This window comes from Talpa europaea (genome assembly GCF_964194135.1).
Source record: "Talpa europaea genome assembly, chromosome: 7".
NCBI lineage: Eukaryota > Metazoa > Chordata > Mammalia > Eulipotyphla > Talpidae > Talpa > Talpa europaea.
Window position 1 is genome coordinate 60,979,592 of NC_140074.1, and position 25,082 is coordinate 61,004,673.

At 47.8% G+C, this 25,082-nt stretch overlaps 1 protein-coding gene across 2 annotated transcripts in view; it reads right to left on the reverse strand.

Annotated features, from left to right (window-relative positions):
- Nucleotides 1-25,082, reverse strand: part of PTPN3 (protein tyrosine phosphatase non-receptor type 3) — a gene marked incomplete at both ends in the record, with an annotated part of 127,748 nt that overhangs the window by 65,618 nt on the left and 37,048 nt on the right. The window lies entirely within an intron of this gene.

Sequence of the window (25,082 nt, forward strand, 5' to 3'; positions counted from 1 at the left end):
CTAATACCCTCAGGTGCTGATTGTAGATTCTGGATTTTGCAGGCAATCCTGACTTCAAATACCTAACACACAGAAATGTCCTATTCCTGAAGATTTGTATTTACTTTTAGTAAAGATAGCTTGCTAAAGAGCCTCCCTAGTGGTGCAGCGGGTTGAGCACAGCGCTGTGATGCTGTCCGCAGCCTTGGCAGCAAGGGTTCGATTTCCGGCCAGCCAGAAAGATTCCCACATGGCACACAGACCTCTCCTGTCTTGCCTGCTGCTCCCCTCAGCAGTACTCTTGGTCTGTCTGCCTGTTCTGCTCCCTGCTCTGTCTCCTTCATCGTTTTTGTTTTCTTTTTTTAATTTAAATTTTATTTTTATATTCCCCATACAATTACAACCCCCTTATTTTGACCCCATTTCCTCCTTTCCCCACCCCCACCCCCCATAGTTGTTTGTTGATTTTGATATTTTCTTTCTTACAGTTATTCTTTTTCCTGGTCCCTTACTCCTCTCACCCTCCCACATCTCTGGCCTATACCCCAGCTATTATATAAATAAAAATTTTTTAAAAAAACTTTATTTAAAAAAAGACAGCTTGCTAAAGCTAAACAGTAGTTGTTATAGGTACGGGCTATACCTTCAAGCTGCTCTACAATCTCAATTAACCAGAAGCAGGAGCACATAGACACGAACTGCCACAGCCAGGGCATGAGGGATGCCACAGCCCTCAGGGGTCAGGCTTGGGTAACACGTCTGCTGCTGCTGTCCCTCCCCCCAGAGCTCCTTGCCTACCCGGAAAGCCCAACACAGGGAAAAGTTGATGCTCTATTTCCCAAGAGTCTACATTTCTATCTGGGGCACTTTGTTCTTTCAAAGGCCAGTGACCCACAGACAGAAAGATGACCACTGTTTTGCAACCATCCCAGGCCGAGTAGGTTCATTGTCGGTTTTTGCAGGCGAAAAGATAATTTTGGAGCCTTTGGTAGATTTTTACAGGCCTATAATGCTGAATCACGGGACAGACCAGCTTTCTCTTAGGCATTTCTCTGGCTGTCTCCTCCCCCATGATCTGAGGGTGACACTACCCTTACAGGTCCTTGCCACAGGTGTGCGCACTCATACACACACCTACACACATGAGCCCAGGTGCCCGTAACCAGGAGGTGTGCAAGACTGCAGGTACTAGCCATTGGGGCGAATGGTGGGAGGATGGAAAAAAGCCTGATGACTTCATTTACTCAACAACCATCCTCTTCCGTTAGAGAAAGCTAAAAGCAACTCACCTCCATGTTGATCATTTTAAAAGTATTACGGTTAGAGAAATGCTTTGTCCTGCTAAATTTCCTCAGTGCGGTAATTGTACCGTGTTTATGAAATGTCCTTGTGTGGGGGGATGCATGCCAAAATATTTAATGGTAAAGGAGCATGATAGCTTAATACGGTCTAAGCATCTTAGACCTCTAACTCATGAGTATAAAGTTTCAGTTAAAAAAAAAAAGCTGTCCTGATGAATAAAACAATCTGTGGGTAAACCATATAGATGCACCAGGGTGGCTTATTATTGGAATCAACCTGAGGAACCATGCTGACCTAGGCCAATGCTACCACCTAGTGGCTGCCAGACACTTCACCGCCTACCCTCTGATTTTCTCCCTTCTTGCTCAATGGACACAAGGCTCTGCTCCCTCCCGGTCATCCTCAGTTCAGCTTATTTTTAAAAAGCGCCACAATATAAAAGGGCTTCCCTGTAGCTCAATTCCTTCCCTTTCTCTAGCTTTGCCAATGAACTCAGGAAAATTCTCTTCCTTTCCCTTCACTCCTTCTTCTAGTTGCAACCCCCAACAGATGCCTGATCAGCTGGAGGGAATCTACCACAGAAAAATAATGAACACTCATGCACCATGAGCCATGCTAAGCAGATGACTCATCATGTTAAGTGTGCGTCTCAATACCAATATTTAAGGTATTTAAAATACATATTTTATTTGCTTAGTTGCTAATACCCCTTTTGCATCATAAACACATAGAAGCTGAGTTGTAATATGGGCTAACTTTTGGGTGAAGGGGCACATGGGGACCCTAATAATCACTGATATCACTCACAACTTCAACACGTATTGATGAGAGGGCCTCCCTGGTGGCCGCAGCGGTTGAGCGCTGGGTTGTGAAGCTGCCGGCAGCCTCTGCATCGCCGGTTCGATCCCTGGCTGCTCCCTGGCCACCAGAGGAGGGTCCCACATGGCATGCAGACCTCTCCTGCCGCCCACTGCTCCCCTCAGCAGTGTATTTCGCCAATCTGCCTGTTCTGCTCCCCGCTCTGGCTCTGGTGAATTCTCTCACCCTCCCGCGCTTCTGACTGTACCCAGTGCGTGTATAAATAAATAAATAAATAAATAAATAAATCTTAAAAAAGCAAACAAACAACAAAAAAAGAGTATTGATGAGAAAACATCAACCACACTTTCTGACTGTTGCCTGCACCTCACAGAACAATTTTGATTTCTAGTCTGTTCTAAGTTCAGGTGTAAGTATTCTTTAAACTCCTGAGGTAAGAGGGGGGTACTCCCACCTAAAGATAAAATTTACAAATGTCTGGATGGGGATCTATTAAGCACTAGGTATAGATTATATTAAACTGTAAGTATGCTTAGTAAGTTACCAAAAAAAAAAAAAGGTCATTAAAATGAGATTTTTAAAGCCTAGATAAAACTGTCATCTGGGGAGTTTGTTAAAATAAAGATTTGGGGGCACCAACTACAGAGATGCTGGTTTAGTAAGAACCCAGGAAACGTAATTTTAAAACTTGTTCCAAGTTTACAGAAAAGCTGCAAAACTAGAATTCCATATACCCCAGTTGGCGTGAATTCAACTGTTAACATTTTGCCACATATGTTCTCTGCACACCCCGCCCCCAATCTGGGTTTTTCTTTCTGAAAATAAGCTATCATGCTCCTTTACCATTAAATATTTTGGCATGCATCTCCCCAAACAAGGACATTTCATAACCACAGTACAATTACCGCACTGAGGAAATTTAGCAGGACAAAGCATTTCTCTAATAGGTGGTCTGTATTTCTACCCTCTTGATCCAGAATCCAAAGCAAGACCCAGCCTTGCTTTGTCACGGAGAGGCTACATTTTTAATGAGAACCCCAGAGGGCTGTAACCCAGGCCTTCTGAAACCACACAGTGGAAAACACTCAAGTACATCTCCAGGGTTTCTTTCGGTTTTGATTCCCATGTCTATGGGGTTGGGTTAAGCTGCACCCGATGCTGGTTTTCCTGTCAATATTACAAGCTTCCCAGAGCTAGAGTTTCTCCTGCCAGCAGCTGTCCCATCACTCAGTCTATGTTGCAGTAACAGACTTGGTCTATATGTTGTGCCTGGATTACACTGCTGTCATGGGCCAGAGGACCCAACAAGAAAATAACAGTTTAAAAGGAGTCCATCACTTGATATGATGTAACCAGACTTGGCTTAGTTCCAGAGCACTCGGTTAGCTCACTCTTTCACTGAGAATAATTCTTAACAATTCATAACCTCCACTTCAGAGAGCAGAAGCAGAGTCTGGTGTGCACATGGCTTCTCAGGAGCGGGAGTGGGGGAGAGTCAGAAGGAAAGGAAGAGAGACAGTGCACCTTGTGTGATCAGGCTTTGCAAATGCTTTTAATGCAACTTAGCCTGACTGATGAAAAACTGATGACTTTAATTGTCACTTGTGACTCTCCCGTATATCTCAGAAAACACTGTATATTATTTCACTTTATTTACTTCAAATTATCTGCAACTGAAAACAAAATTTCCATTCAACTGATACATGGAATTTAATTTTTCCCTCAAGATGACAACTCCCTTAAGCTTATCAACACTACCTTCTGTCAGCATTCCCCTCCCCCTCTTACTTGACATTTTCAATTTCCAAAGTACAACAGTGCATAGTACAAAGATATAGGTACTAACTTACTTTAAGAGTTTGCTTATAATGTGGGCACAACCACTACTGCTTACTAAATTAGAAAAAAAAAATCTAATTCACGAAGGGAGGCCTTTTCCTATTGCTAACGTAATGTGAAGCCAATAACCTGATCTGTCCTGTGTCTGAACCCCCAAAAAACTTTAAATAACATCTCTAAAGCTTAAAGTTGCTAACAAATACAATAACCACTGATAAAAATGGAGGTGTTATTTTTAACTTGTGTATGCATATAAAAAGTATTTAGTACCACTTATTGAACAGTGTTTTCATTCGTTTATGAAAGTTTTTAACTCTCAGAGTTCCCATTATTCTCCACCACAACAGGAGAAAATAGTTCACACAAATCACCTTCACAACCGTTTGATATTCAAATTCGCTTACAATTATTAATGTAATACTCCAGAAGCACAGTCTTAGTCTGGAATCATAAATTCCATAGATCCTGGAGCTTGTAAGGGAGTGGCTTTCCAACTGGCGCCCCCGGGAACGAGGGGGGAAAATTTGTAGGATTAGTTGTATTCAAACAGAGACCCGTAATTAGTGTCCTTGTTCTCATACAACTTCAAAATGTCAAATAGTTTTCTTATTATGGATTCGGGGTTTATTTATAGGTTCGACACCATGACACTCGCAAAACTAACAAAATAAAAAGTTATACTTGATACTGGGTGGTAACAAGAAGTAGTTTTAAGCTCCCTGAAGGGCAAGAAAAAGAATGCTGTGGGAGCTGCAGGCAGTTTCAGGAGAGAGGTAATGTGGCTATAAAGAAAAACCAATCTCGGATGTTCCGTGAGCTGAATTTTCAGGGTGGGATGAAGAGCTAACTAATTGAAATACAGTGTTTGTTCCTTAGCAATATGAACACCCCTGTTTAACTTGTGAGTCTATCAAACAGAATCATTACTTTCTACCCCCCTTTTTCTTTTAGTATCACAAGCTCCCAAGAAGCTCAGCAGAAATCCCCCCGCTCCCAAGCCCCTTCCAAACACAACTCTCTCCAGAGGTGACCGTGCTCGTGACTTAGAACTGCTTTCATGAGATTTTCAGAAGTTATTTCTTTACAGGACTCACCCCCAGGGCTGTTTCTCAGTCTGCATGGGTACAAAGAAGAGTTTGTCTTTGAAAGGTAGACTGGTACATTTTCCCCATTACAGGCGACCTTGGTGAACCCAGAAACTTTAGAAGCCAGCTAGCCGCCTCCTGAGAGGAACATCCCTGCCCCAGACCTGCAGGGATGGAACTGAGGCATAAGGAGGAAAATGACTTCTAGGACCAGACAAGCCATCTCCACAGCCTCCCAGTTAGCAGCCAGATGACTGCATAGGACCAGGACTGGAATTTCACGACCCAAAGATCTTGATTATAATTACATTCAGTCTTTGTTACTACTTTGGCAAAGGAATTCCAGACCATTTATTCACTCAATATTTATTCGGCGCTGTTCTGTGCCAGGCCAGGGGTGCTGGGATTTCAAGTTCTAAGGAGATGAAAACCCGGGGTGCCAGAGTAATTGGAGGAAGGCTGCAGAGCTGACAGGTGGGCTGGGTGGTAGGACCAGTTTCTGAAGGCTTCCGGGAACCTTGCAGGATGCAGAGAAATCCACTAGGCGGAGAAGCGTCATTCCAGAAACAGCACACCATGTGTGCACAGGCTGGGTGGAAACACATGTACTTTCCATGGAACCCAGGCATGGCTGACGAACAACTGAAATCTTAGAGAATCTCAGGACCCACAAGTCTAGGTTCCAGGAAACCCAAGGGATTATCACTCAGAAGAATCAGGATATGGTTTGAGGCTGTGGGAAGGTTGGTGGTGATGGAGTCAGGCGGAGATGTGGGTTGGAATCCCAGCTTAACCGCGTATTTGCTGTGTGTGCTTCTATCACTCAACCTGAGATGGTTTCTTCTATCTATAAAATGGGGGACACTTTCTCTGCTTCCCAAAGTTGTTTTAAGCACTTAAAATAATACGTATGCAAATCAGATGACCCCCTAGTAGGGCCCAATCAATGGCACTTATTACTACTATCATTAGACTGGTTTTTCAGGCTGCAAGCTGCAATGAACAGATTGTCCTTCAACAGCAGAAAGAGCTTTTGAATAGCTGACGCTGCACAAGTATGGAAGGGACGGCCTCAGGAGAGAGGTCATCAAGCAGGGAAGCTGATAAGACCCTTGGTGAGAAGGCTGCATAGGGTGGTTTGGCACTGGCAACTGTGCTTCCAGGACCAAGATCGTACTATGGCTTCAGTTTCAACACAGTGTTAGCCAAGCAAGGTTAAATTTCTGTAAATGTGAGTTCCACTCAAAGCAGCTTTGTTTACCATTGAGTAGCTTTGTACAGTTCTCTCATGGGAAATAGTTCTAAATGGATAACTCATTCTTGGACCACAACTCAAATGGCCCAGCCATGAAACAGGGCATAAAGAATAAAAACAGACAAAAAGCAGTATGTAATGGTCAATGTGAACTCAGCACAGATGATGGAATATGTTTTATATTGAGTGGTTTCTACCTAAAATCAAGCTACCCATCTCTTTTCATTCTGCCTCTGAATGGTTCCACTAGACACCAAACAGACTAGAACATGGGGCAGAATAAATTTACTCTACAGGGACATGAATCAAGCTGCATAAACTTGACAAAAATACTGTGCTAATATTTGCCCTCAGGGCACAGACATGCCCATTTGGGTGTGAGTCTATGATATTTCTATCTTAGGTTCCAGCCCCCACCCCCTTACAGCCAAAAGCAGCAAAAGTCTTCAGAAAAGAAAACAGCTAAAGTCACTTTGAAAGGTTTGAGATGTGCTAATCTCAGCGCATCCCAGCCAAGAAGCTGGAATGTCACAACCGGACCAGTCGGCCAGCTCTGGCCCTGGCCAAGAGTCTGAGGCCAGCAGCAGCCTGGCCAGAGAAACCCAATCCTCATCACCAGCAGCTCTCGCCATAATTTTATCTCAAGGAAACACAGAAAAATACCCTCACCCTTTCCTCCCCAAAGCATCACCCTCTTTGTGACTCATCAGTCAAGTGACCCAGGAACTCACTCCTCCATTTTTCTCAGCTCAGTTTCCCAGCTTTGAGCCCTCTATCTCTTTCCAGCTCTAAAATCCTCTGCCTCTAAGGTTTTAATCCGAGCAGTCATCTCAGGTTATATTAAGTACAGTAACCCTGCTGGCTGCCAGCGCCTTGAGAAACCAAGATAAAATGTATTTTTATGCAGCCTCGTCAGATTTCCAAGGCTTTGAGACTTGGTTAAGATGGGGTAGGAAAATGAATGAAAGGATACTATTAACTCTAAAAAAGACTCAAAGGCACACCATATCCTTGACTAGAATAGCAGTATTGAGGAACTGGATGAAAAGAATCTATCCTGTTGCTGCCTTTACTCACTGGTATGGAGGCCGTCCGCAGTCTGAGAGCTGCGGTAGAAATACTCCTCGTTTCAAGGAGTAATCAGTGACTTGGACCTGGAGGCCCTGGGTGGCCAGGGGTCTCAGCAGGCCAGGGTTGACTGGAAGTCTGAAGGAATAAGCCAGGTGGGCTCCGGTCTCAGCTCAGCCACTCCCAAGTAGATATGACCTTGGGCAAATGAAACTTTCTAAGCCTGTTTCCTCATCTGTGAGGAACTTTCTAAGCCTGTTTCCTCAGCAGTGATCCTGGCCCCCCCAGATGCTTAGTCAACACTGGCTTCTATGAGCACTGCTTCTGTCACTGCCCTTCCCACCCACCTTGTTCCCAGGGCTGCATTCCTAGGCTCCCTATCCTGAGGAGCAACCCAGGGTCCCACAGGGCTTCGGCGTCCTCCAAATTTGTTCACACCCATTACTCCCAACTCCATTCACTCTGAGTGGGCCTGTCGGGCAGCACTGTAGTTCCCACTGTACAGACGGCACGATCAGGCTCAGAAGCATGCCCATGGCAGTCAGCCTCCAAATAGGATCCCACACACCGGTGCAGGGCTTTGCCGCCTCCCCACTGAGCCCAGTACCCACATGACTGGGTGGAAGGTGAGTTACAGGTGATTCAAAGAGGGGCAAAAGGCCCCACTTAGTCACTATTGTGATTTACCAACCAAAGGTATATTCCTTACTCTCTGAGATAATCTTCACACACACGCCCCACAGCTCACATGTTGGTAAATTTCCTCTAAAGGAGAAAATGGTCCAGAAAACCTTTTTCCCCCTAATTAATTCTGCAACATCAGAAACCTGAGTAATGAGTTGGGTATTTATTACCATATTCCCTCTGTTCTAAGATGACAACTGCTTTAGCAGGTGTTCCAGAAAAATTTTAAAGAAACAGACCAAAGTACAATTTGTTTACAAAGACCATGCTAGGGGCCTCCCCGGTGGCACAGCAGTTGAGCGCTGGGTTTGCGAAGCTGCCCGCAGCCTCTGCAGCACCAGTTCGATCCCCGGCCGCTGGGCGAGGGTTCCACATGGCGCGCAGACCTCTCCTGCTGCCCGCTGCTCCCCTCAGCAGTGTATTTCGTCCGTCTGCCTGCTCTGCTCTCCCCTCTGGCTCTGGTGGATTCTCTCACCCTCCCGTGCTTCTGACTGTACCCAGTGCTTGTATAAATAAATAAATAAATCTAAAAAAAAAAAAAAAAAAGACCATGCTGATTTCAGAAAAGTTAAAATGTGGGGCTGTCCGTCAGGATTGAGGGAATCAAGTCAATGACTTCCTCTCACTTTTGCAAAAGGCGTGGATTAGAATGCACATGACGTCTAAAGGCCCTTCCAGCTCAACAGGCAGTCACCCCTGGGTTAATGATTAGCAGTGGGAGAGCAGGAGTAGGCCACCTCATTTCCTGAGGTGAGGCACTGGGGTTAGGCCAGGCCCTCCTCCTACCCTGTGACCAACAGCTCTCCTGGCAGGGCAATCTAAGGGTGCCTGGCAGCCCCAGCTGGGCCCCCCTTCCACTGCACTTGTCTCCAGAAATCTCAGGACTTCAAAACTCCTGGTGGAAGACAGCTTCCCCACACATCCCCAGGAGGCGAGGCTTCTCAGTGAACTCGAGCTCTACCAGGTCCTGGCCAGAGTAAGCCAAGGATCTCATGAAGGCAGTCATGGGTGTGGGGAACTGATAAACTCAGAGGACTCTGTAGTTGAGGTGGGGGCTTTCTGAGTCTTCGGGAGGATGCAGGAGAGCCTCACAGCTTCTAAACCTTCAGGTTCTTTCAATCAGCCATGGTAGGTTCAGCAAGAACCTACTACCACGCCATGAAAGACCTGAAGCTCTGATCTCCTGAAGGTCACTAACCATGGAGGGAAGCAGAGGACAGCTGCTATGATGAAGGGCAAACACTGATGTGCTCACGTCCAGTGAAACATGCCTACAAACAGCATTTCTTGTTTGGGGTGTATTTTTTTGAAGCAGTACTGTAGGGTAAAGAAAATATCAGGCTTTTCTGCCCTTCCGCCATCAGGATAGATGATGGATCCTTGTCCTGAATGCATGCCTGATGGCGGGCACCTGGAATAGGGTGTGGGCATAGGTAGATGGGATTCAGCCGAGTGAAGACTGTGCTTTAAAGGGCGACGGACGTCACGGGGACGCCAGCAGCAGCAGCAGCAGCAGCAGCAGCAGCAGCAGCAGCCGAAGCCGAAGCCGAAGCCGAAGCCGAAGCCGAAGCCGAAGCCGAAGCCGAAGCCGAAGCCGAAGCCGAAAGAGAAGCCGAGAAGCAGCAGAACGAACGCTAGAGAGCCCAGATAGAGTGAAGACTTGCTGGGGGCTGGGAGGCTGGCAGGCCAGCACCCCTGCCTGCCATATGCCTGGTGAACCCCAAATAAAAAACCTGCAAAACTACTGAGGACTCTGACTCCTCCTTTACCCGGTCTGCATGGGATCAGAAAACCTGCACTGTGTCCTGTCCTGCCCTTACAATTGGCGTAGTCGGCAGGATCCATGTAGACGGGTATTGGAGCCCTCCGAAGACCTGGAGGGACTAAGGAAAACAGACTGTTTGCCTGTGATGACGCTGGAGACGCCATGGCGGCACAGAAGTTGGATACGGTCCGGAGCTGTGGGACGAGACCTCGCATGGAGACGCCCGAGAGGACCAGCCAACGACACTGGAAAGGACAGCCAATGACCCCTGAGGCAGCAGGCCGTTGCTGAAGCAGGGAGAGGTCAATGGACTTGAACTGATGGACTGACAATCCCGCCAGAAGGTGGAGGACCTTACAGGTTGATGTGTTTTGGGACCCTGGGGGTGGAACAGTTTTGGTTGTAAACCCCAGGAGATGGGAATCTGGGGGTTGCCAGTGGGCCTAGATGGCCAAGGGCAGCCTGTTATGCCCAGCAGCCAGGTGGAGGAGAAAAGCCAACTAAGAAGGCAAAAGCTGGTGCTGATGCTAAGTTGAGAAGCCCTAAGCGGCTGTTAAGCAGCCTTAGTATGCTGAAGAACTGTGAGTCTCGTAAAATCACCTGTTGGTGATGCCCTGCTCATTCTTGAGTGAGGGTGAGGAGCTGAGGAACCTGTCCTTGGGGGACGGGTGGGGAAAGTGGCTTGGGGTGGAGCCCAAGCCGAATGCAAAGTTTGGATCCCCGACCCATGTGCTTATGCAGTGGGTTGGCCTGAGTGCAGGAGTCTGCGAGTCGCATGGGTGGCTGTGAAGGCCGAGTGTTGGAGCGACTGTAGACAGAAACCCTGAGGGTTGGCGATTACCCCCAACAGAATAAAATTGCCAATCCCAGAGCTAGTGCATCCTGGGGGTGGATGCTGTGTGTGGCTTGTAGCTGAGACTACAGCCAGAGAAGGCCAGGAAGCCCAACGGCTCCTGGTGTGTTATAGTAGATGCCGTGAGTGATTCCCCTCCCTCGTATGAGCAGTGCCTTCGGCAGCAGATTTGGTGGCTCATCTGCTGGTACCAGTAATTGTCTTTTGCACTAGGTTGGTGCCCTGCCTGGACTTATTTGTGTTCTGTTGTATTTTGTTGTTGTTGTGATGTATTTGCTTTTGTGGGCCATGGCTGCATTGTTTATGTTTGCTTAAAAAATTGTATATGTATATGTATAGACTGTATGGCAGAAAACCCTGAGGGGGTGGACTGTAGGGTAAAGAAAATATCAGGCTTTTCTGCCCTTCCGCCATCAGGATAGATGATGGATCCTTGTCCTGAATGCATGCCTGATGGCGGGCACCTGGAATAGGGTGTGGGCATAGGAAGATGGGATTCAGCTGAGTTAAGACTGTGCTTTTAAGGGCGGCGTCACGGGGATGCCAGCAGCAGCAGCAGCAGCAGCAGCAGCAGCAGCAGCAGCAGCAGCAGTAGAAGCCGAAAGAGAAGCTGAGAAGCAGCTGAACGAATGCTAGAGAGCCCAGATAGAGTGAAGACTTGCTGGGGGCTGGGAGGCTAGCAGGCCTGCTAGCCTCCCAGCCCCCCAGCCAGCACCCCTGCCTGCCATATGCCTGGTGAACCCCAAATAAAAAACCTGCAAAACTACTGAGGACTCTGACTCCTCCTTTACCCGGTCTGCATGGGATCAGAAAACCTGCACTGTGTCCTGTCCTGCCCTTACAAGTACTCATGTCAATGTCTACACAGTCATGATCGCCTGTTTCCCACTGGCCCACTATTAAACACTCCGCTATGTCATGGACACTTGCTCTAGTTGTACAATCCCACCTGGTGGAAGCATAACTGTAGCTGCGTGTTCAGATGACCTCTACTTAGCAGGGCTGGAGCGTCCAAAGGAACCCAAATAGGGAATGGGAACATGAGACTGGGACCAAGTGAGGGTGCCGACATGAGCGAAGGGGGGGCCCAGGGGAGCCCTATAACCACCAAAAAGTGAAAAGAGGGGCCAGACCACCACAAAACAGGTGTAGGGTAAGTGAATTAATCAGACTTTTTACACCACTGGCCTCTGTGGCTATCACCTGCAGCCTTGATTATGTTACTGCAGGTGCTTGGGAGCGTGGGCACAGGGCACATGTGTCTGTGGACACCTGAGTATGGGTGTGAGCATGTGCAAGTGTGCACACCTGAGCCTGTGGCCAAGGATATAAGGGCGGCGTCACTCAGATGGATGACAGCTACAAGAGGATGAGCAGGTGACTACAGAAGAGGCGAGACCAAGAAAGAACGCCAGAGTGACCCCAGAGAAAGCGCATAAAGATTTGTGGGGGGCTGGGAGGCTCAGCTGCCTGCCTGCCTCCCTGCACCCTGCCTGGCTGGTGCCTGTCTCCTTGCATGCCAGCCTCCCTGCCTGGTGTGCCTGTGTACCTGGTTCCCTGAGAGCATTAAAGCCTGCAAAATCCACGTATGGCTCTTGGGCTCTCCTTTATTCATCTGCCCGAATCCATAGTGAACCTGCCCTGTGCCTGCTGGCAAAACACAGATCACGGATGACTTGGCAAAGCCACTGGTATAACTTTGTATTGTCTTTTCTACCAGGCAGAACAATCCTTTTCCTCGGGGAAGGATGGAATTAAAGGTGCTGGGAAGGCATCTCTAAGCCCCTCCCATGAGACACTCTACACCTGTCACCTCTTTCGACTCCAATCAGAAAAGGGAACAAAGCTTAAAGATCTTAAGGACCACACCTGAGGTGGCCTGGTGGCAGGCAGGACCCAAACCCAGGGACTCCCAAGCTGATACTATCACGTCCACCTTTTAGTGGGAAAACAAATGGAACATGTGCCATTTTTCACTATTTTTGAGTGCACGATTCAGTGGCATTAACTGCATCCATGAATTTGCCCAGTATTTCCTATAAGTAGAATTACCCAGTTTTTGTCCTGATGTCTGCTGTTTTACTTAGTGGCATGTTTTTGAGGTTCTAGGTTGAACCTTGTATCCTAACTTCATCCCCTTTTGAGCCTGAGGAAGATGCTAACGTGTGGCTCTAGCTTGTCCTTGATCCACTCATGCATCAGCAGACACTTGGGCCATGGCCACCGTCTGGTCACCGTGAATACTGCCGCAATGAACACTGCTGGACAAGCACACGGGGCCATTTTTAATTCTTCTGGGTTGATACCTAGGGATTTGTGGTAACTATGTTCCACTTTTTTGTGGAAACACCAAACCTTTCTACAGGGGCTCCAACACTTCACATTCCCACTGGAAATGGAAGAGGTTCCAATCTCTCCACACCTCACCGATGCTTCTGACTGTGCCCCTCCCAGCAAGGGAGAAGTGACAGCTCAACTGCAGTGGTGATTTCCATTTTCCTAACAAATGAAGTTAAGCATTTTCTAGGCTTATTGGCCACTTGGAGCTTTTCAGAGGAATATCTATTAGAGTTCTATGCTTGTTTTTAAATTGGGTTGTTTATCTTAATTAGGGTTGCTGAGTTATAGGTGTTCTGAATGTTAAACTTTTATTTTTTTTTCTGAATGTTAAACCTTTATCTCATGTGATTTGCAAATATTTTCTCCCATTCTGGCGGTGGTCTTTTCACGTTTTGGTCATGTCTTCTGAGACACAAAAGTTTAATGTTGACGAAGTTTAATTCATCTTTCTTTTGTCACTCATGCTTTTGGTGTCACAAGCAAGAATCCAATGCCAAATCCAAGGTCATTTTTCGCTTAGAGAAAACTTTGAGTTTTATGATTTGAGTGCTTATATTTAGGTCATAGATTCCTCTGAAGTTAATTTTTGCATCTGGTGTGACGTAGGGGCTATCGTGGTATTTCGGGGTCCCTCCCTACCACAGTCCTTTGGCAGAGCATGCATTACAATAGGGACTTCAGGAAGTCGGGGGGGGGGGGGGGGGGCAGGCCCTTTTCAAATCCATCACTCCAGGGCCTCCCTGGTGGTGCAGCGGTTGAGCGCTGGGTTGCGAAGCTGCCCGCAGCCTCTGCAGCGCCGGTTCAATCCCCAGCCACCGGGTGGGGGGGTCCCACATGGCGCGCAGACCTCTACTGCTGCCCGCTGCTCCCCTCAGCAGTGTACTTCCTCATGCTGCCTGTTCTGCTCTCCGCTCTGGCTCTGGTGAATTCTCTCACTTCTGACTGTACCCAGTGCTTGTATGAATAAATAAATAAATCTTAAAAAAAAAAAATCCATCACTCCAGTATAGGAAGCCAACCCAGTGCCTAGTACTCAGTAGATGCTCAAGAATTAACTGAGATGAATAGTTTAGTAGATAAACCTTTGAGGGCATACTCCATCCCCCACCTGCTTCTCATCACTACCGCAAGACCACCCCCAACTTCCTGAAAGACTCTTGTTTGTAAGAAGTAAATGCAACAGCCTAAACATATTAAGAGTCAATGTCAACAACTGCATTTATACACTCCTATTTGTTAAACTAAAGTGATCCCAGATTTAACTAATGTACTTAACTAACAACACAGCATAGCATCGCAGCCCTGAGAGACTCGACATGTCCTTACCAGTCTCCTAGTTCAAGTCCCTCAAGGCAAAGATGAGGAAACCGAGGGCGGATGGAGGCAGTGCCTTCCCAAAGCCTGGGCTTCAATTCCCAGGGCTTTTCCCACCAAGCACAGGCTGCAGTGATCACTCACTGCAGACAAGCAACAAAAACACAGGCTAGCTGAATAGCTTCAAATGGTAGGAGGGGCCTCCTGTCTCTACAACCTTGCAGCGGGGTAAAAAATGAACCCCGAGTCCTACCTAAATCTTACTCTGCTACAAGAGGGCCACCTCCCTGCTGTTCTCAGCGACCATCTTCCCGTGCTCACGCCGCTCCAGCCACACTGCCCCCTTCCTTGTTTCTGGTGCCAAGCCGGACCCCTCCTCAAGTGTTCCTCTACCTGGGACACCCTCCCCCTTTTGCCCTCCCTCCCTTTGTGTTTGCTTAAATTCTACCTTATCAGGGGCTCCCCTGGTGGCGCAGGTGGTTGAGCGCTGCACTGTGAAACTGTCCGCAGCCTCTGTAGCAATGGTTTGATCCCGGCCGGCCGGCCCACATGGCGCAGCAGACCTCTCCTGTCGTGCCTGCTGCTCCCCTCGGCAGTGTATTTCGTCAATCTGCCTGTTCTGTTCCCCACTCTGTCTCTGGTGAAGCCTCTCATCCTCCTGCACATCTGGCCCATCCCCAGGTTCTTGTATAAATAAATAACTCTTTAAAAAAAAAATTTCTACCTTATCAATGAGGCCTTCCCAATCACTCCCCACCTGCCTTACTCTTTCTTCCTTCGTACTAATTACCACCAACCTCATTAACTACTTGCTTACTGCCTGCTCCTTCCAATTCCCACAACCCTACCTCCCACTGGAATGGAAGTTCCATAAAAGGCAGGGCAGCTGTGTCCCTAGCACCTGGAGCCTAGGACAGAGGAGGTGCCCAGTAAATGCATGGGATGAAGTGGGGAACACCATACTCGGTATTTACCACATCATCAAAAGTTACAGAGGGTAAGGCAGGCAGCTCCCAACTCACAGGTGAGCCCGGCCTGGACCCTGCAGCCAGATGCCCAAGGGCTGTGCTGGGCTCCCGAACGCATGCCAGGCCGGGCAGGCAGGGCTGGGCCGTGTGTGAGCAGATACTCCCACATGCCTTCAGTCAAGCCCGAGGTGTTGGCAGCAGTGACTCTACTGAGCTCGCCATAGAAAATGGAGTCTCTCCCACAGATGTTTACTACATGCTTGTGCAACGCACTCAGTAATGAGGAGCTCGGGTACGTACGGCGTGCACCTGCGCCTTTAGAAGGTGCTCTCAGCGGTTCCTCACTCCCGCAGTGCTGGAGGTGGGCTGACAGAGTGACTACACTTCTAGGAACCTACAGTCAGGATATACCTGGACATGAAGTAATGTGCAAAAATTATCCTGCCAGAGACATTTGTACTACTCAATACCATCCAAAGAAGCTGATTTCCAGCTTTTGAAAGTCAGGAAAGTAAATCACAAAATGGCCATGTGATGCCGTGAAGACTGCATGGAGACATGGGCAAGCTTAGAGTATTAAGAATGCTAGTTATAAAATTCTATCTAGAGTATGATCACAACTACTTAAAAATATATATAAAGGAATTCACAAGACCATGAAAATACAATTGCTAGTTTTTCTATCTTTTTAATCTTTCTGTATTTCCTAAATTTTCTATAAGCAATAAGTCTGAAGAAAATCAAACTTCAAACCCTTAATAAAAATGCTACCACCTGATACACTATTGGCGTCTGGGGTATAACTGCTTAAATCTCCACCCTGGCCGTCTCCTCTCTCCTCCCTTCACCTGCTTCCCCAGGCTTTCCCCCAGCACCTGGCTCAACAGTTCCCCCCACCCTGCCTTTGCTCAGGCCTTGCCAGCCACACCTGCGGCCACTCCTCCCTGGAAGCCTCTGGAAGCTAGGCTGTCCCACTTCTGGCTGTGTGGCAGGGCCAGTCACTGAAGCTCTGCCATTGCTTCTCCTTAGAAAAATTGAGGTTGTCCCAACTCACATGAGGGCTCTGACAACACATGGCCTCAGTCTCACAGGACCTCTGAGCTTCGGAGAGTTAATGGATCCACTCCTCCCGGCCCTGCCAAAGGTGAGGGTCAAATGCTATGGGCCATTGAGTGTGTTCTAGACCCTGCCACATGCCTGGCCTGATCTGCTGATTCCGCCCTGTGCTGTGAAGCACTGCTACGGCACACTGATGCATGGGAGGAAAATTCTTTATCTTCAACTAAGTCTCGGCACCTGTTCGTTTCTGAAGGGAGAAAAGCAAGTTTCCCTTGGATCCTTGTGTAAAACTGGCATTCCCCGTTGAGGCCCACTACTCCGGAGAACTCGCAGCCCAACTCCCACTCCTCAAAGCTGATGCCCAAATCCCAATCCCCAGCACTGACCCCTCCAGAGTCCCCATGCAATCTCCTGAGGCTCCCATGTCTTTACCTGCAGTCCTGCTGACTCCGTAAACCATCTTCCCAGCCACGCCAACACTCCCAGGTGCCCCGACTCTGCATTGGCACTCTGCATTTAGTCACAGGGTTTTCCACATTCTCCCTCCATGAACATTCTGCATTCAACCTCCCTGTAATGCCTCAGGCAGTGGATGAGTTCCAGAGGCAGCCAGGCTCTGCTGCAGGTGTTCAGTGAATAAGATGCCCCTCTGGCCCCTGCTCTGGGGACTCACAGGCTGGTCACAGAAATGTGTGAATAATCACCTTTCCATCTGGTGAGTGCTACAAAGACCCTGTGTGCCACTGGCTGCCAGGGCAGGGTTGAGGGTGTTATCACAGCTCAGCCTGGGACAGAAGGAAACAGCTTCTGAGGGGTTCTACTTGACCTTGAAGGATGGAGTCTCAAAGAGCAAAATCAAACCAACTAACATTTCTCCCAAGCCATCAGGGGTTCCTACTGCCCCTGGTCCATCGTCACCCACAATCTGATTCCAAGCTAACCCTCTGGACCCCAGACACTGGACACACCTGCCATTCCAAGGCCTCCACAGAGCTGAGCAGAAGAGTACGGCTGTGCGCTTTCTGCTTTTCCTCACCTGTCTTCTCTAGGAGTCTCCCTGCCCTAAACTGCACTCTGGACCAGCGCCATTCAGTGCCGCCTCTGGATCACAGGCAACCTCATCACCCAGTCCCTGGGGTGCTTGTGAGAATCTCAGATCCCATCTCTCACTTCCAGAATTCGAGTCTTCTCATAAGTAATTCAAGTCTGAGAGGTTCTGCTCTCTGCCCCAGTTGTGCCCCTCCCCTAGGCTCCCTCCTCTTCCTTCTGCTGGCAGCTGCCATTTTTGGGGGCCTCCAACACCCAGCCATGAGTTGACAGTCAGTCTCCAGAGTGTCCACCTCCTCAGCTCTGCGACCTCACATCCCACTCACCCCATGGCAGCACCATCTCATCCCCCAGCTCTTCCATCTGAAACTGCGGTCTCCACCTGAGAAATGTCACACAGCAATCCTTCTGTCAAACTTATCAGGAAGGACAGATGGCAGGCAGTTACCGACAACAAGCACTTCCTAACTCTCATGCAGCACTGGGTCAAGTGCTTGTCATCATGAAATCTTCACCTGCATTTGTGAGGTGACACCTGGCATTCCAGTATGGAAATGCGAACATCTAGTTGCTGGAGACTCAACTGAGATGAAGTGTTAGGAGCTGGCTCGTCAAAAACGGCTATTTTCTTCCTATATCCATCCCCTTCCCTCATCCCCAAAACCTGACACCTCACCCTTTGGGAACCACTTTTCCCACCCCTCCCAATGCGATGCAGCAAATGCAGCCAGACTCTCCCAAGTCCCCTGGTTCATCTTCGGCCTTCCTCCCGAGTCCTCAGCACTCCTGGACCACTGCCTCCCCTCTGGGCTGAGGCTCAGCTCTGGGGGAACCTCTACCAGCAGCTGTCTCCCCACTGGCTCCTCCACAGCAAAGCCTTAGCAAGAAACGGGACTCTGTGTCCCTCCACAAGGGGCAGCTGCCAGGAAGCCTCCCATCCTCTCCTGACTGGCAGCCCTTTCCCAAAAGGGCCCCAGACATGGGCTCCCCCTGAAAGTCCAGATCACTGGTTTTCACAATCATCTTCCCCCAGAGGAAAATCTTGAGATTTTTTCCCCTCTAGCCAACATCCTGAGAAGGCTGAGCTGGGCTGTGGGAGATGGAGCTGAATGAGTAACAGGAGGGGAGCCCCCACCTGAGCAGGTACCTTCCAAAAGGGAAGCACTGTTTCCTTTTCCAAAAGGAAAACAGTCTCATGACCCCACTCCACCCCATACCTTCAGCACCTGGACCTACTTAGGAATTTAAACTCTCTCAGTCTTTGAAACCATCCTTCAACAGCAAATAACACCTGCAATAAGGACTCCGCCTTTACAACTGAAAAAAAAAAAATTACATAAAACACAAAATGATAAAACTAACACAAAATTGAAAGTGTCTTGCATTATTTATAGATTGTGTTGATAAAACTTTATTTGTGAACCACGGATCTATTTGGCTAGTCACGGTATGGTCTGTGGACCACACTCTCAACACCACCTGGGAGCTTTTTAGAAATGCAGAAAGAAATGCAGGGTGTAGGGCAAGCCCCAGGCCCCTAGAATTAGAATCTGCATTGTAACATTAAAAGTTGGGGGGGCTCCCTGGTGGTTCAGGGGTTAAAGACAGCACTATCAAGCTATCCCCAGTCACTGCAGCACAAGCTCGATCCCCGGCCGGCCAGGGAGGTGACCCACATGGCGCAGCAGACCTTTCCTGTCTTGCCCGCTGCTCCCCTCAGTAGTGAAGTTCAGTAGTCTGCCTGTTCTGCTCCCCACTCTGTCTCTGGTGAATCCTCTCACAACTGGCTTACACTTCATTTCTTGTATGCATGCATAAATAAATAAATCTTTAAAAAAATAAAACTTGGGAAGTCCCGGCATATAGGATATAGTTGGTGGAGCTGGGGATGAGATGCAACCAGGTTCTATGGAACCCACAGGGAATGAGCTGCTCTTGTATCCTGTGCTTGTGCAGGAGTCATTTTCTGATAGCAACGTGAAGGAAGTACAGGCCTGAGGGGCCTAGAGGTGACAATAAGAAGTGGAGGCCAATGGGAGAAGTGTATGAACTCATCCAGTCTGAATGGGAGTGCAGAGGTGGGGCAGGTTGGGGGTGGGGGTGGAGGTGGTAAGTGAAGGGTGAACTGAGGTTTCTTAGCCGGAAGACTGTGTCACCTAGAGGGGGCATTTTTAAAGAAGGTGCTGGGCTCTGTCTTGGCCTTGCAGAGGAAGGGCCTGGGGAACACTGGCGGGAGATGCTCAGATGTGATATACTCAGGGCCAAAACCACCCAGAGATGACCAGCCCAGACACACAGACCTGCGAGCCCCTGAAGATGACCATGGGATCTGCTGTGGAAGGCCTGAGGATGATAGGAGCAGAGGAAGGGTGGAGGGAATAGGGGAGATGAGTTAAGGGAGGCAGGAGGGGAGATCTCTATCACAGGACTGTTGTACAAATACCTAAATCTCTCACCAAGAGCTGCAAGTCCCCTCTAATCAGAACTGTACCTTTCTGCAGACCCATGTTCAGAGCAGCATTATTTGCAATAGCCAGAAGATGGAAATAACCTAAATGTGTACCGACAGATGAATGAATAAACAAAATGTAATATATACATTCAATGAATTATTATTCAACCTCAAAAAGGAAGGAAATTCGAAAAAACATGCTACAATAGGGATGACCCTTTACATTATGCTAAGTGAAACAAGCCAGAGGCAAAAGGACAAATATTATGTGATTCCACTTATAGGAGGTACTTGGTGCAGTCAAACTCATAGACAGGAGGTAGCGGGGGGGGGGGGGGGCTGCCAGGGGCTAAGGGGAGAGGGTGGGGAGGTGGTTTAATGGGGATAGAGTTTCAGTTTTGCAAGATGAAAAGAGTTCCAGAGATGGATGCTGGTGATGGCAGCACGACTTAATGCCACTGAACTTAAAATGGTGAAGATGTTCAGTTTTATGTGTATTTTTACCAAAATTTAAAAAATGATGTTTTTCACTATAGGTATAGAAAATCTGAATTCCTGGAATTGGATAGCATGTCTGTTTCAAGAGAGGTGAGAGCAAATCAGCAACTGCGGACCATCCCTTCAGCAGGCTGGCCGTGAAAGGGTACAGTGTAATGGGGGGGTCACCTAAAGGGGAGGCCAGGCTGGCAGCAGGCTTTTTCCTCAGGCAGAGAAATGTCAAAGGATGTTAATAAACATTCACAGTCCACCTGACAGACTTCCTTAGATGAGAAATATACCTAGAAGATGCCTAAGATTTGGGGGCTGGAAATTTTAAGTCCTGGGTATTGGCCCCTGCTCTGCGACTGACCACCTGTGTGTCCTGCAGCATGTCATATCCCTTTCAGGGGCTCAGTTTGCCCAGCTGAGAAAAGAGGGAGCTAGAAAAGTTTGGTTTTAGGGTTCCTTCTAGTTCCAACACTGTGATTCTTTCTGTCCTATAAAAAGTGACCTCAAACTAAATGCTTTCACAGAGCTGTGCCTGCAGGGGGGAAGAACATAGTAAACTAGGGAACCTTTTAAAGTTCAGTGAGAGCTTGTATCTTGCATTCTAAGAACTAGAACACTTCTTCACTAACTGGCTTATCCATGAAAGCCACTAATGAGGAGAGTTAGAACATCACTGTCAAGTCCCCAGAACTGGGATGCCCCAGAAATTATCTCTATACCTTCACATTTTCAGCCTATGCTACTTTTCAATTAGAGAAGGTAGAGTTTGTGTGTTTATGTGTGTGTGTGTGCGCACATATGTGTATCTCTATGTCTCTGTGTTTAAACAGGAAATGAGCTACAGAACTGGACCACATGTACACCAGAGCCTGCCCCTTGGACTGCAGTACCTGGGGGTCAATACTGCAATCTAGACTTCCTGGTAAGTGCCCTGTACTCACCTTGTTCCCGGCCACCTAGATGCAGGGTTCCTGTCTGACTTCTCCGCATGCAAGTCCCTGTCTGCACCTACAGGTCGTCCAGTGTTCATTCAATGCTTGTGCAGAGGTGGCCAATACCACCTGCTTCCTTGCCTCTGCCAAAGGCAGGAGACTTGCTTCTAATCTCAAAACTAGGGCTGGGAGAGGGATGTGGGTGTTTTTGTAGAAAGGACAGGTGGGAGTAAGCACCAGGAGAAAAAAGAAGATAAGATCTAGGGACACTCTGGTCTCCTGCCCCACCTCACTCACATGCCCTGACTCTTAAATTCCATTAGAAATGAGCTGGTGGGAAGCACAGATGCCTTGTTTCCCCCCCCTTGTATATCCATCAAAGACCGTTCCTCCTCCTCCATCCAGTCCTCAGAGTCCCTGTGGGAGGAAGGAGTGCACTGAGGCTGGTATAGCAGAAGCAAAGCTGGGGTGGGTCATGCCTGAGGAGCGGTGACCAGAGGGTGTATGGGCACCAATATCAAGAACATGGACCCAGGAGGCAATGTCAAGAAATTAGTTTGTCTTTTTCCAGGTAAGGAGTTCCTAATGCTAGAAGATTTTCCAGGCTGATTCCTCCAGCACTTCAAATTTAAAGTCACATCTGGATTTGGTGACCAACATCCCAATTTGATTTGTCTAGGGCAGTCTCAGAGGAGCTTTGCTGATTAGATGCAATTATTAATAGCATCCCCTTTAATTCTCAAAATGTTCTGGCTTGAATCATACATTCAAGTTGCCTTATTTTGGGGCCCAAATAGAGCTGAAGTTAGAGCTGCACTTAAAGGCCAATGAGCAGGCCAATGAGCCACCAGCGGACATCTGTTGTATACCTGCAGGGACAGCAGGCTCACTATCTCCTGAGAAAGCCTCTTATGGGGGGTGGGGGAAGCTGTGTTATAAAAATAACAGGATTCAAACTTACATGCAGTATGATCGCAGCTAAGTAACATCCTTCCGCAAGCAAAGAGTGGGAGTGGGGGAAATGAGAAAACCTGCTGACTTTTTTCCTTCTATCTTCTTCCATCTTATTGTCTCTTCAGTCAACATTTACTGAGTACATCTGATGTTCCAGAGACGATGGGGACGCAACAGTGAATTCAAACAAAAAGACCAACTTTGAGGGGCAGCCTACAAAATAACAGGCTTCTACTTTCCAAAATGTCAAGGTCATAAGGGACAGAGGCTGAGGAACTATTCCAGTATACTAAAGACAACCACATACAGTGCATGATCTGGGGTTTTCTTTACTACAAAGGTCATTACTGAGACAACTGGTAAAACCCATGCAAGGATTCCAGTTCAGGTTATGGTCTTTTATCAATATTGATTTCTTGATTCTAAAAATTGTTTTGTATTTATGCAGGAGGATGTAACTGTTTTTAGGAATACACTGAAGTATTTTTGGGGAAAGGAAGAATCTAAAAATGATCCTCAAATGGTTCAGAATACATACATATATATATATATATGTATGCATAGACAGAAAGATAAAACAAATATGGTAAAATGGAGGCATTTGGGGAATGTGGGTGAAGGGTACATAGGAATTCTTTGTTCTATTCTTGTAATTTTTCTTTAAGTCTACATTAGGTCAAAATACAAAGCTAAAAAAATATGTAAGACCCAGAGACTTCTTTTGCTGTTGTTAAAAAGAAACATGGACCCTGACTTCACAGAGCTCAGGGTGCAGCTGGGGAGTCAGGCACTAATACAAATAACTACACGAAATGAAATTGCAAGTATGGAAAATGCAGCACAAGGAGACAGATCCAGAGGCATAAGCGTTTATAGCAGGCAGTTTACCCAATTCAGGCAGGTGAGGGATCATCTCTACAAACATGGTGCTAAGACTCAAAGGATGAGCTAATTGGAGTGGAAGGGAAGAGGGTTCCAGGCTCCCAAGTCCCTGGGTAGGTGAGTAAGAGCTGAAAAAAGCATGAGGACTGAAGCACACATAACAGAGACTATGGCAGATGCCAACATTAGTTTTGTCTTTTATTCTAAGAGTAATGGGAAGTGCTCCTGAAAGACCCCCCTGGCTGTGGATCCAGAACAGGCTGGAAGGTGAGGGGGCCGATGGAGTCCACTGCAATGGGGTGGCGATGACAGCTGCCTCCATGCAGAGCATCATGAATTGTTTTTCTTCTGCTTCCTGACACTTTAATTTTCTACAACAACTGTGTAATGTTGATAACCAGACCATGGGAGGGTCCTGGGGGGACAGAAAGGGGTAAGACCTGGCTCAGGTGTCATCTTCCCTTCACCAGGCCCACCAGTGCTAGGGCCAATGGATGGTTGGAGTTGGCTACCATCTGTTTCATCAAAAACCTCAGGTTGAGACCTTGCAGCTGACTCACCTCAAGTTGGGGGAAGTGGTGTGCAGGGGCCAGGGGTTCACACCCTACCTGCAAAGGTAGACCAGTGCCTCTCATCAACCAGCTGGCCACAACCCCTTCCTGGGCCTGATTCCTGCCTCTTGGAACTTCCCCTTTACCCTTTGAGAGCCAGAAGCCTGTGGCCCTGTCCTGGGAGTGGGGAGTGGGTCACCCCTCCCACAGCGATGTTCAGTGCTGACTGTTAAGCAGCGGTCAGGACCACGTTTGTGTTGCTGGGATGAGGATGAGCACTTGTATAGAGCCCAATTACTAAAGGAGAGAACCCTTTCCTGTGCTAAGTTCAACCTCAGTCAGCCTTCAGTGAACTCCCTGAAAACAGTCAAATTAAAGAAACTAGCTTTGATTATTACCTTCATTTTTGCAGTTAAATGATTTGTTTAAGGACAGACTTGGGTTCAAACCTTGGCTGTCTCTGTTACGAGCATTTTCTTCAGGCAGTCACTTCATCTCTCTGAGCCTTGGCTCTCTCAGCCCATCTATAAAATGGGGCTGGTGGGATTAAACAAGATTCTGGGGCTAGAAGGCGCCATTTAGTCCCTTTTTGGGCCCCAACAAAAACCCACTACAGAAAACTCACTCCAAACTACACACTGCTTAAATATTTACTAAAAGTTTGTGTATCCTGACAGTAAATCATGGGATCTGAATTTTCCAGGACTATCCCAACTTCAAATCCTCTGTCCTAACTTTCCACATAAACCATCGAAATGTCTCAAAAATTCCACTCTCTCAGTATCCAAACAACACCTCCCAGGCCTCCTCTTACACAAAGCAGCAGCACAAACATTCTTTTTCAGACTACAGAGCTCCATCTTTGCTTCAGAAAATACAGGTGACAGAGCCCTGTTGACCCTTGAAGGAAATGGGGCACGGGTGAAAACCCCAAAGCAGACAGTCCTCCAGCACAACTCCCAGACTCAGGCTACTTTTCAACACATCCAGGTAAACTGCAGCTAGGAGAAGCCACCCATGATCAGAGCATCACCCACACAGACACACAGGGAGTAGATGGGCTCTGCCCTTACCTACCTACTAAGCAGCTGGCACCCAGGAAGGCAGTATGGCATGGCCAGAGGGCTGCATGAAGGATTAAATGAATCAGTTAATATCTGGAAAGCACTCAGACCAATGCTTGGCAGCCAGTCAGTGCCATATCAGTGTTGAATAAGTCAAAATCAGAGGCATCCCTGGCAGAAGGTGCTCATGCCATAGACAACCAGAGGTATCGCTCTTATCCCGGGAAAAACAAGAATGGGCATTTAGCCCAGGGCTGGAGGCTGGGCCCCTGTCTAGAGATGGAGGTGGGTCCTGCTTTGGAGGCTGAACCAGGGAAGAGCCCCACTCCTAAAACACAAGATCTCTTCATACCTCTGAGCTTTTGCTTCTGCTGTTCCTTC